General features: G+C 38.7%; 1 protein-coding gene across 1 annotated transcript in view; it reads left to right on the top strand.

Annotated features, from left to right (window-relative positions):
* rpap3 (RNA polymerase II associated protein 3) overlaps positions 1–8,685 on the top strand; it is a 196,419-nt gene that overhangs the window by 179,813 nt on the left and 7,921 nt on the right. The gene's annotated exons all lie outside the window — the stretch shown is intronic.

The raw sequence follows: 8,685 nt of genomic DNA, 5'->3' as shown, positions 1-8,685 counted from the left end.
TCAAGTGGTCCTTGGCTCGCTAGGGCAGCTATTTCAAATAAGGAGGCGTGTTTACTGTCTGTTTGTTTTTAAATAAATGCTATTTCCCGTTGTATCTGTCTCGTGTTTACTTTTGGGTTAAGATATAAAGGTTGAACTACACCTTTACTCTCCCAGAAAACGAAACAATAAATTATAAATGTTGCCTGCCTGACTGTGACTTCAGTGAGGAAAACTGTTCTTTCTTGAACAGAAAAGCAACCACAGATCAAGCAGCAGGTATGAAACAACCTCTACTTTGTCCATCGCTGCGCTGTTGTGTATCGCACAGAAATGATGCTGTCGAAAACATTGTCCCGCTTTGACTCCGCATCGTAGTATAGCTGCATCTGAAGAGCATGTTCTTGCTGTGAGGATAAATTGTGATTCTTGAAGTAGGAACCATCATTTATCTCGCTGTAAAAACCATCCTGTTTTGGTTTTGCTTTTTGGAAACTGTTACAAAGTTCCTGAACATAGACGAAAGAGATCCAATGATGATATGATGGTACATACATGAACTTATCATTGACAGACACTCGCGTATAAGCAGCTGTTGTTTTATCTTTGCGCATGTCAAATTGTACACAAAGAATATATTCTACAGTTTCAACTATTTTCCATTTTTGTTCAAAATGTTTTGTCCTATTAGATTCTGTGTTAAGACATGCAAATGGATTTTCATGGATTTTCATGTGTTAAGACATGATAATGGATTTTCAAGCTGTTTTTCAAGCTGGTCAAAACAATACTTTACTTTCTTTAAGGGTTTCCTTTAAGGTTTCCATCCACACTCTCCAGCACACTGCACCCCTGCCCGAACCTGTCTCTCACAACAAACCAGGTGAGGAACCAGATTCAGCGGATCAAGGCAAGGAAAGGTGCAGGTCCAGGCAGCATCAGCTCCAGACTTCTCAAGTCTTGTGCAGATCAGCTGTGTGGGATTGTTGAGCACTTGTTCAAGCTGAACCTGAAGCTGAGGAGAGCGCCACAGCTGTGGAAAACATCCTGCGTGGTACCTGTGCCCAAGACACCGCAACCCAAGGACCTCAACAGCTACAGGCCGGTGGCACTAACATCTCAACTGATGAAGACCCTGGAGCGACTGGTCCTTGCTCTGCCCCTTGGTAGCACAGTCACTTGATCCACTTCAGTTTGGATACCAGGCGGGCATTGGGGTGGATGATGCTTTGATCCTACTCCATCACCGAGCTCTCTCTTAGCTGGAGAAACCTGGGAGTACTGTGAGAATCATGTTTTTTGATTTCTCCAGTGCTTTCAATACAATACAACCAAGTCTCTTGGTGATCACTTAAACAATAAACTGGACTGGACTCACAACACAACTAACAAATAAAGGCCAGAGCAAACACTATCTGCACACAAGATTTTTCTGGAGTGCGTGGGGCACTCCTGAAGACCTTTTACGACACCATGTTGGCATCAACCATCTTTTATGGGGTGGTCTGCTGGGGCAGCAGCGTCTCGACAGCTGATAGGAAGAGATTGATCAGGAAGGCAAGCTCTGTCCTGGGACATCCCTTGGATTCAGTGGAGGTAGTAGGTGAGGGGAGGATGATGGCTAAGCTGTCATCCATGATTGACAACGACTCTCACCCCATGTAGGACACTCTGACTCCACTGCAGAGCTCCTTCAGTGACAGACTGCTTCACCCGAAGTGTGTGAAGGAACGCTATCAGAGGTCGTTTCTTCCTGCAGCTGTCAGACTCTACAACCTACAACAATCAGCACTCCCAGGAGACCACACACTCTGCACACACACTTTTAACCGTTCATATGTTTATATTTAAAATTTTAAATTGCTAATATATTTTTTGTTTTTTTTCCAGCTTTTCTTGCTATTTAATGATTCACATATACTTGTTTGCAGTGGTTTTAATGTTTGTTGCTGTCCACTTTTTCTGCTGTAGTGATGGAAATGTCCCCACTGTGGAACTAATAAAGGAATATCTTATCTTATCTTTGAAGCATCAGATGACAAACACTCTAAAACAGCTTCTTTTGCATGAGTATGGATATCATTAACCAGTTCCTCCATTGAACCAACATTGTACAGTGCTTTCAGAAACTCCCGAGGCTTGCACTTGAGCAATAATAGAGCTGCACATGTCTAGGATTTTCTTTTTATCAACTGGACTGCGTGTATTGACAGTCACAGGAGGGACGGGATGAGACAGGATGAGAACCAATACTGTCTCCATGTGCTCATGACCAGTGTTGGTCAAGTTACTTGGAAATTGTAATTAGTTACTAACTACTGATTACTTATCCAAGAAAGTGATCCAGTTACTTTACTGATTACTTGTTTTCAAAAGTAATTAGTTACTTTACTAATTACTTTACCTAGTTACTTTTCAAAATCATGATGCACAAACTGAACACACCATAAATCCTATAATTCTATTCTTTCTGTATTCATATTAAATTGAATGAAATGAAACAGTTCCTTTTAAAGACTTTTTTTTAATTAGTTTTCAATCTTAACTTCATGCAAATTGTATCAGGCAAAAAAAATAAACAAGTTAATTAAATACAACAGTCTGACTTGAAGAAAATTGTTGAACATTTAAACCTATTTTCATAACATAAAGCATTTCTTTCTTTCTGTTAACTTACATGTATATATATATATATATATACATATATATATATATGTACATATATATATATATATATATATATATATATATATTTATTTATTATATATATATATATATATATATATATATATATATATATATATATATATGTATATGTATATATATATATATATATATATACGTACATATATAAAAACATACATAAATGAAAATCTGTCTCTATTGATTATTTTCCAAATTATTAACATTTACATCTTTTAAGGTGGTAAAGTGCAGTGAGGAGCAATAATACGTTTGACAAAACAGAGAAAATGCTGTTGCATGCCACAGTTAAGGTCTGAGTTTATGGCTACCCTGACAAGGCCCTACGGTTTTTTGTTTTCCTTTGGAGTGAAACCGTGGTTATTATCGCATCAGCAAAAACTGCTCAAATCTCCTATCAGACAGTCTGTTCCTTTCCAGGGAAAGCACCAATCCACCTAAACTGAACAACCGTTCCACTGGTGCAAATGACTTTCTCTGCGGCAGCTTGACACCACTTTTAGTCGGTATTTTATTTTCAACGAGGCGTCGGAATGGTTCAGAATCTACTTCGCCTATTTTCACCTGTTTAGCGGGAGAGGGGCCGACGTTTCACGTTCCTGTGCCGGCTTGCTAAGTGCTTGCTCAGATTTACGGTAGAATTCTTCGCTGTAGGTAAAAGTCCCCCCCACGCAGAGTGTACAGTGGACGCTAATGTTTTTACTTTGACTGAGTCAAACTCAATGTAATGTCGCTACTTCCAAGCATTAAACGCTGCATGGTCCTGCTCTCTCTCGCGCTCCATGTTGTCTGTTTACGTATATCTGCACGTCGTGAATACGTTGCGTCGCCCATATATTGTCATGAGAAAGTCTCAGGAAAAAAAACAAAACAACAACAAACAAACTACCTTTGAGTAATGCAGTAACACAGCCAGCTTGCGGGAAAGAAACAGTAATCTAATTACTGTTTTTGCAAATGTACTTGAAAAAGTAATCAGATTACAGTAATGCGTTACTTCTAACGTGTTACTGCCCATCACTGCTCGTGACAAGTGATGCTTGTAACCAGAATATGTGCAAAAAACAAAAGAACATCCAGACTCTCCACAGTTAAGACGCAAAGATTTTCCAGGGTACAAAGTTTATATGTCTAAATAACAGTGAACAACTTGTGTTAGGTACCTTGCAGATGTAGCAGGTGAACAATGGTGAACACAGTTCAAGATGTGTTCCTCCTCAAACAGCGCTGAGAAGAATTCTTGCCCTGATTTTTTTGACACGAGGACTCTCCTTCACACTGCCAACGTGAATGGATGTGGTCTGGATGAATGTGTAGAAGCTGCACAATGCTTCATTGTAGGACACATGTGGCAAGGCAACCCCAGACCCCCGGGTAATAGTCGTGCGCGCTTAACCATTCGGCCAAAGGGATATCAGTTTGGCCAAGTAGCCAGGGCGCATGATCAATTGGAGGCATAGTGACAGGACCGCCACTGTCACTCGTGGAAAAAGCAAAATGTACCTTCAAGAGCTCGTCAAAGCCAGAAACTTCGGTCTGCGTCGCACAGGGAATCATCTTTTGTTCCAGGACAATGTAAAAATTCTGGATGCTGTTCTCTCTCTCCGACAAACAGAAGAAAGGGTTGAGCAGGAGGCATCAATGCTTCTTCCCACCTGTGAGACAGAGAAAGAGAGAGAGAGGGAGAGAAAGACGAAGAGAAATGAATCAATGAATCAATATAAATCAATTAAAATGTTTACAGTAAATCTTCATAAATGCAAAGATGCTTCTGTGTTGAAACATTGAAGAACAATATTTCTTCATCGTCAAACACCCCATTGCCATCTCAATATATGTGACGCTTGACAACCAAATAAACTGAGATATAAAGTAAAATATACTTAAATACCAATCTTTAAACATACCCTTGTGAATTTCACAAGGTGGCCAGCAGCACTGAACACAAAATAACCCTCCAACTCATACAATACATTGAACATACACATAATCATTTGCACTTCATGCATCACACTTTATTACTTGACTGTGTTGTTTCTCCTTTGTGTTGTCATTGTTGTTTTTTATCGGTAGTTGGTGCATCGGAATTTAGTTTTTAAATGTACACTGAGAAATTAATGTTGAAGTTTAAGTCTAAGCAGCTGATGTGCTTTTCTTTGACGACTTCTTCTTTGCCTTGGATGTTGTAACAAGAGTAGAAGCAAAAGGATGGCAGCCATCTCACAGTCCCATCCTAGAAGATGAGAAAGACACACCATAGCAATTACTTTAACTTAAAAAGATGATACATTCATATTAGGGCCAGGCAGGAAAAAATTATCAAGTCATCACAAAAAACATACTCAACATTCCTGCTCACAATTCTCCAAATCACTTTACTTTTTTTTTAGATTAAATGACCAAAAGACAAAAACATTGGCATGGACCAATTACACTTTGTGCAGATCTCACAGAAAATCTAAAAAATGACCGAAAGACATTCTCCACATTCTCCAGTCTCCACTTTTCCACTTACCATTGACATCAGACTCCTGTTGTGCAGACAAAAGGAGCTCATCTATATGAGTCCTTTGAGGTAGATTTGGGGATTTTGCAAAGACTTTCCCTGGCACATCCTTCACCTTCTGTCTGTACTGAAATGTTGCCTTCATTTTATCTTTCACAAGGGCCTTGTCAGATGACTACCTCATCATCGACACAACTTTGTCGCTGTTGCATGCATTCAAACGCGACATGTCACATTTAAATGCATGTCGCGGTAAGTCTCAGGGCCATCTTGAAGAGTGGTCAAAAGTCAAGATAGCGAATGCTCTCAATAAATTAATTTATACATAAGGTGAAAATAAAGCAACCAGCCACCTTGAAAAGTGGCCTTGGATTTCTTGATCTCTTGAGAAGAGTTGCACTGGACAGTTTTCAACCTCCATGCCAGGTAACTGAAACCACTCTGGTGATCATAGAAATGCTCCTGTTGATGAACACAAAAAAAGGTGATCTTAAACCTATTTAAGAACAGGCGGCGATACTGTGGAGACACATGACGTGTTCAGTTCAGACAGATAAATGCTTGTCACTTGATCTCACAACAATGAGAAATAAAAGGTTGCAGCATCAACTATTTTAATAAAGTAATAAGATCATACTCAATACTTACTTAACCTTTCTTGGAATCTGGGTCCTATATACGTTATAATACCAAGTGCATATCTAATGCGGACATTAACTGAAGGGACCCTCCTGAAACAAGAGAGAAGCAAAATTGAAGTGCCACTTTATCAAAAAGAAAAAAGTATTTCTAAAAATTTGAAAATTGGGATAATTGACAACTGAAACTATGACTATTAGTAAAAACTCACGCATAATAATAACTTACCCATGTGACTCTACCACAGGGGTGGGCAAAGTTTTTGGCTCAGTAATGTTTATTTTAAGTTGTGATGGGCTATATATGACCTGAGTAGTGTTTTATTTTTGAAAGGGACGGAAACTACGTTGATTTTGTGTCTGATTTTGTGTCTGGTGCGATCTGCTCTGTTGAGCTTGACGGGATTTAGCAACAGGCTCTGTCAAAAATAAAGCTGCTACGGGTTGATTGCGCTGTGGTGCCGATAGACACTGCTGAGACGTGAGAGTGGCAGCGATGAGCTCCGATGACCGTGGTGCTTGTAAATAAGGCAAATGCACAATCTAGTGGGATGCAAGGCATTACAAGGACAGATTAAGTAGACCAACGGGCCAGATGTGGCCCGCGGGCTGTAGTTTACCCACATCTGCTCTACCATGTCTGCCACAAGTATGTTCACCATCCTTCATCTTGTTCCATCAGAAAGGCAGTTTGTTTTATCATATTCTTGTAATATTTGGTCACCATCTGACTGTGAATGCAGAGCCACTTTGACAATCTGAAAACAATTGTGTGAGTTTCACACATTGAAACGTCAGCATGTCATGGGTATTTGGCACTTTCAATTTTCAACTTAAATTTCTAAAATGTAGTAGCTACTAGTCAGTTTCTTACTCAAAGACAATGAATATTAGTGCAAAATGCCATCCACTGGCTGCATCAGTTACAGTACATCACACCTTAGGAAAAAGAAAACTTACATTTTTTGCAACGTTGCTATCAGGGAGTCCTTCAATCAATTTTCTTATCCGAGCTTTTGTAGATTCAAGTATCATTTTTGAGTCTGAACCCGATGACAACGATGACCCCTAGGATGCATGTGTTGGTAACCACTCTTATAAAGATGAACCCTCTGCAGAAGACTCTTCAATGCTGTTGTCTGTGAAGAACTGATCTAACTTTAGAAATTTTACGAGTTACTAAAAGTCTTGAGTCCTCAGAGTGAAGGGATGATAAAGTTCAATAAATTCTTCAATGTAGGAAGTAGGAAGAATTCTAGATCTAACTGGAAGCCAGTGTATAGATGCTAAGACTGTTGTAATGTGCAGCCTCCTCCTAGTTCCAGTTAGTAGACTTGCAGCAGCATTTTGAGTTAATTGCAAGGTCCTAAGAGAAGATTTTAGGCACCCTGATAATATGGAATTTCAGTAATCTAATCTAGAAGTAAAAAGCGCATGGGTGATTTATTTTTTCCCCCCGCATCTTTAAAAGACAAGAAATTTCTAATTTTAGCAATATTTCTTAATGGAAAAAGGCTGTCCTTGCTACATTCTGAATATGCCGGTTGAATGTCAGGTCCTGACCAAAAATGTTTCCAAGGTTTCTTACAGCATTACTGGAGGCAAAAGTATTGTTTAAGCTAATTTGACCATTGGAAATGTTGTCTCTAAACTCCCTTGATCCCTCAGAATGATAAAGAGGAACTGCCAGGGAAAAGGACTGTATAACCATCAGAGTTCTGTTTTTTCAAACATCATGTTTGACTATATTCACAATAATGATTGCAACACAATGCATACTGAATATACAGTTAGGTGTGTGACAATAATCCGAATGATATGATCTTTCTTTCTTTCTTTTTTTTTTTTTTTACTTCTTTACTTATTTATTTATCACTGGACTACAAATTATTTCTGAATTAACGTGTTTCCCATTTTTATAGTCGGTGGATCTTTTTGACTTGGTAATTTTATAAGTAGCTCGTCCCACTGTTGTTGCTCAATAGTAAAATTGATAAAGGCTGTGCTGTTTTTCTTTTCCAGGTACAGATGATACAATACAAAAATAAAAAATGCTGGAGTGTCCATACGCTGTAGAAGAAGAATTATTCCCACATCGTAGGTAGACCTGTCAAAAGGTTTGGAAGTTGAGCTCATCTTCTAGGAACGATTGATCCAGGACGTCCTTCAGACTTGATGATACCAAGCACATAACCACCACCGCCCACTGCAGAGCCCTTCAGAACCCATGTGCAGCATGGGGAGGGTGATCAGTTTGACATCTGAATGATTCTGTGTAGATTTGTCAATAGTTAGTGAGATGTGAATAAAAGCTGGTACACTTTTTTTTGAAAATTACTGTATTTATTTTGAACATTTATATTTAAAAAGTAATCAAAAGTGGACAAAATACAAGTATATGTATACAAATACCAAGTATTTACAATAAAAAACTATAGCTAAACTAGCAGCCGGCACAACCTGAACCCTCAACACGCAGCAGCTGGATATGACCTCTCTATTCTCCACCCCAAGGCACCCAAGTTGGAGCTCCAAGTATCATACTCTTACTGTGTTTTGTTATACATCACAGAGTAGGCTGCATGGAAGTAATAAGTAACCTCAATAACTACAGAAATAATGAAAGTTTTAAGTGATGGTTACAATGTTATGTGCCATATTGGTTTTGTAGTTCATATTGGTATTTACCCTGATCCCCTGATCCAAAACGAGTGCTACTTTGTCATTTTATATTTCCCCAGGTCACTCAAGAAATGTGATAATAATGCTAAAATCCATCATATTTGAATTAATAAATGAATGCGGTTGTTATGGGCATTACGGCTTATGAGAACGTGACAATTTTTTATTTATTTTATA

The sequence above is a fragment of the Nelusetta ayraudi genome, unplaced genomic scaffold (assembly GCF_046127955.1).
Source record: "Nelusetta ayraudi isolate G7.1 ecotype Tasmania unplaced genomic scaffold, CSIRO-AGI_Nayr_v1 ptg000135l, whole genome shotgun sequence".
Lineage (NCBI taxonomy): Eukaryota > Metazoa > Chordata > Actinopteri > Tetraodontiformes > Monacanthidae > Nelusetta > Nelusetta ayraudi.
Note: the sequence above shows the minus strand (reverse complement) of the source record. Positions and strands in the feature narration are given on the sequence as shown.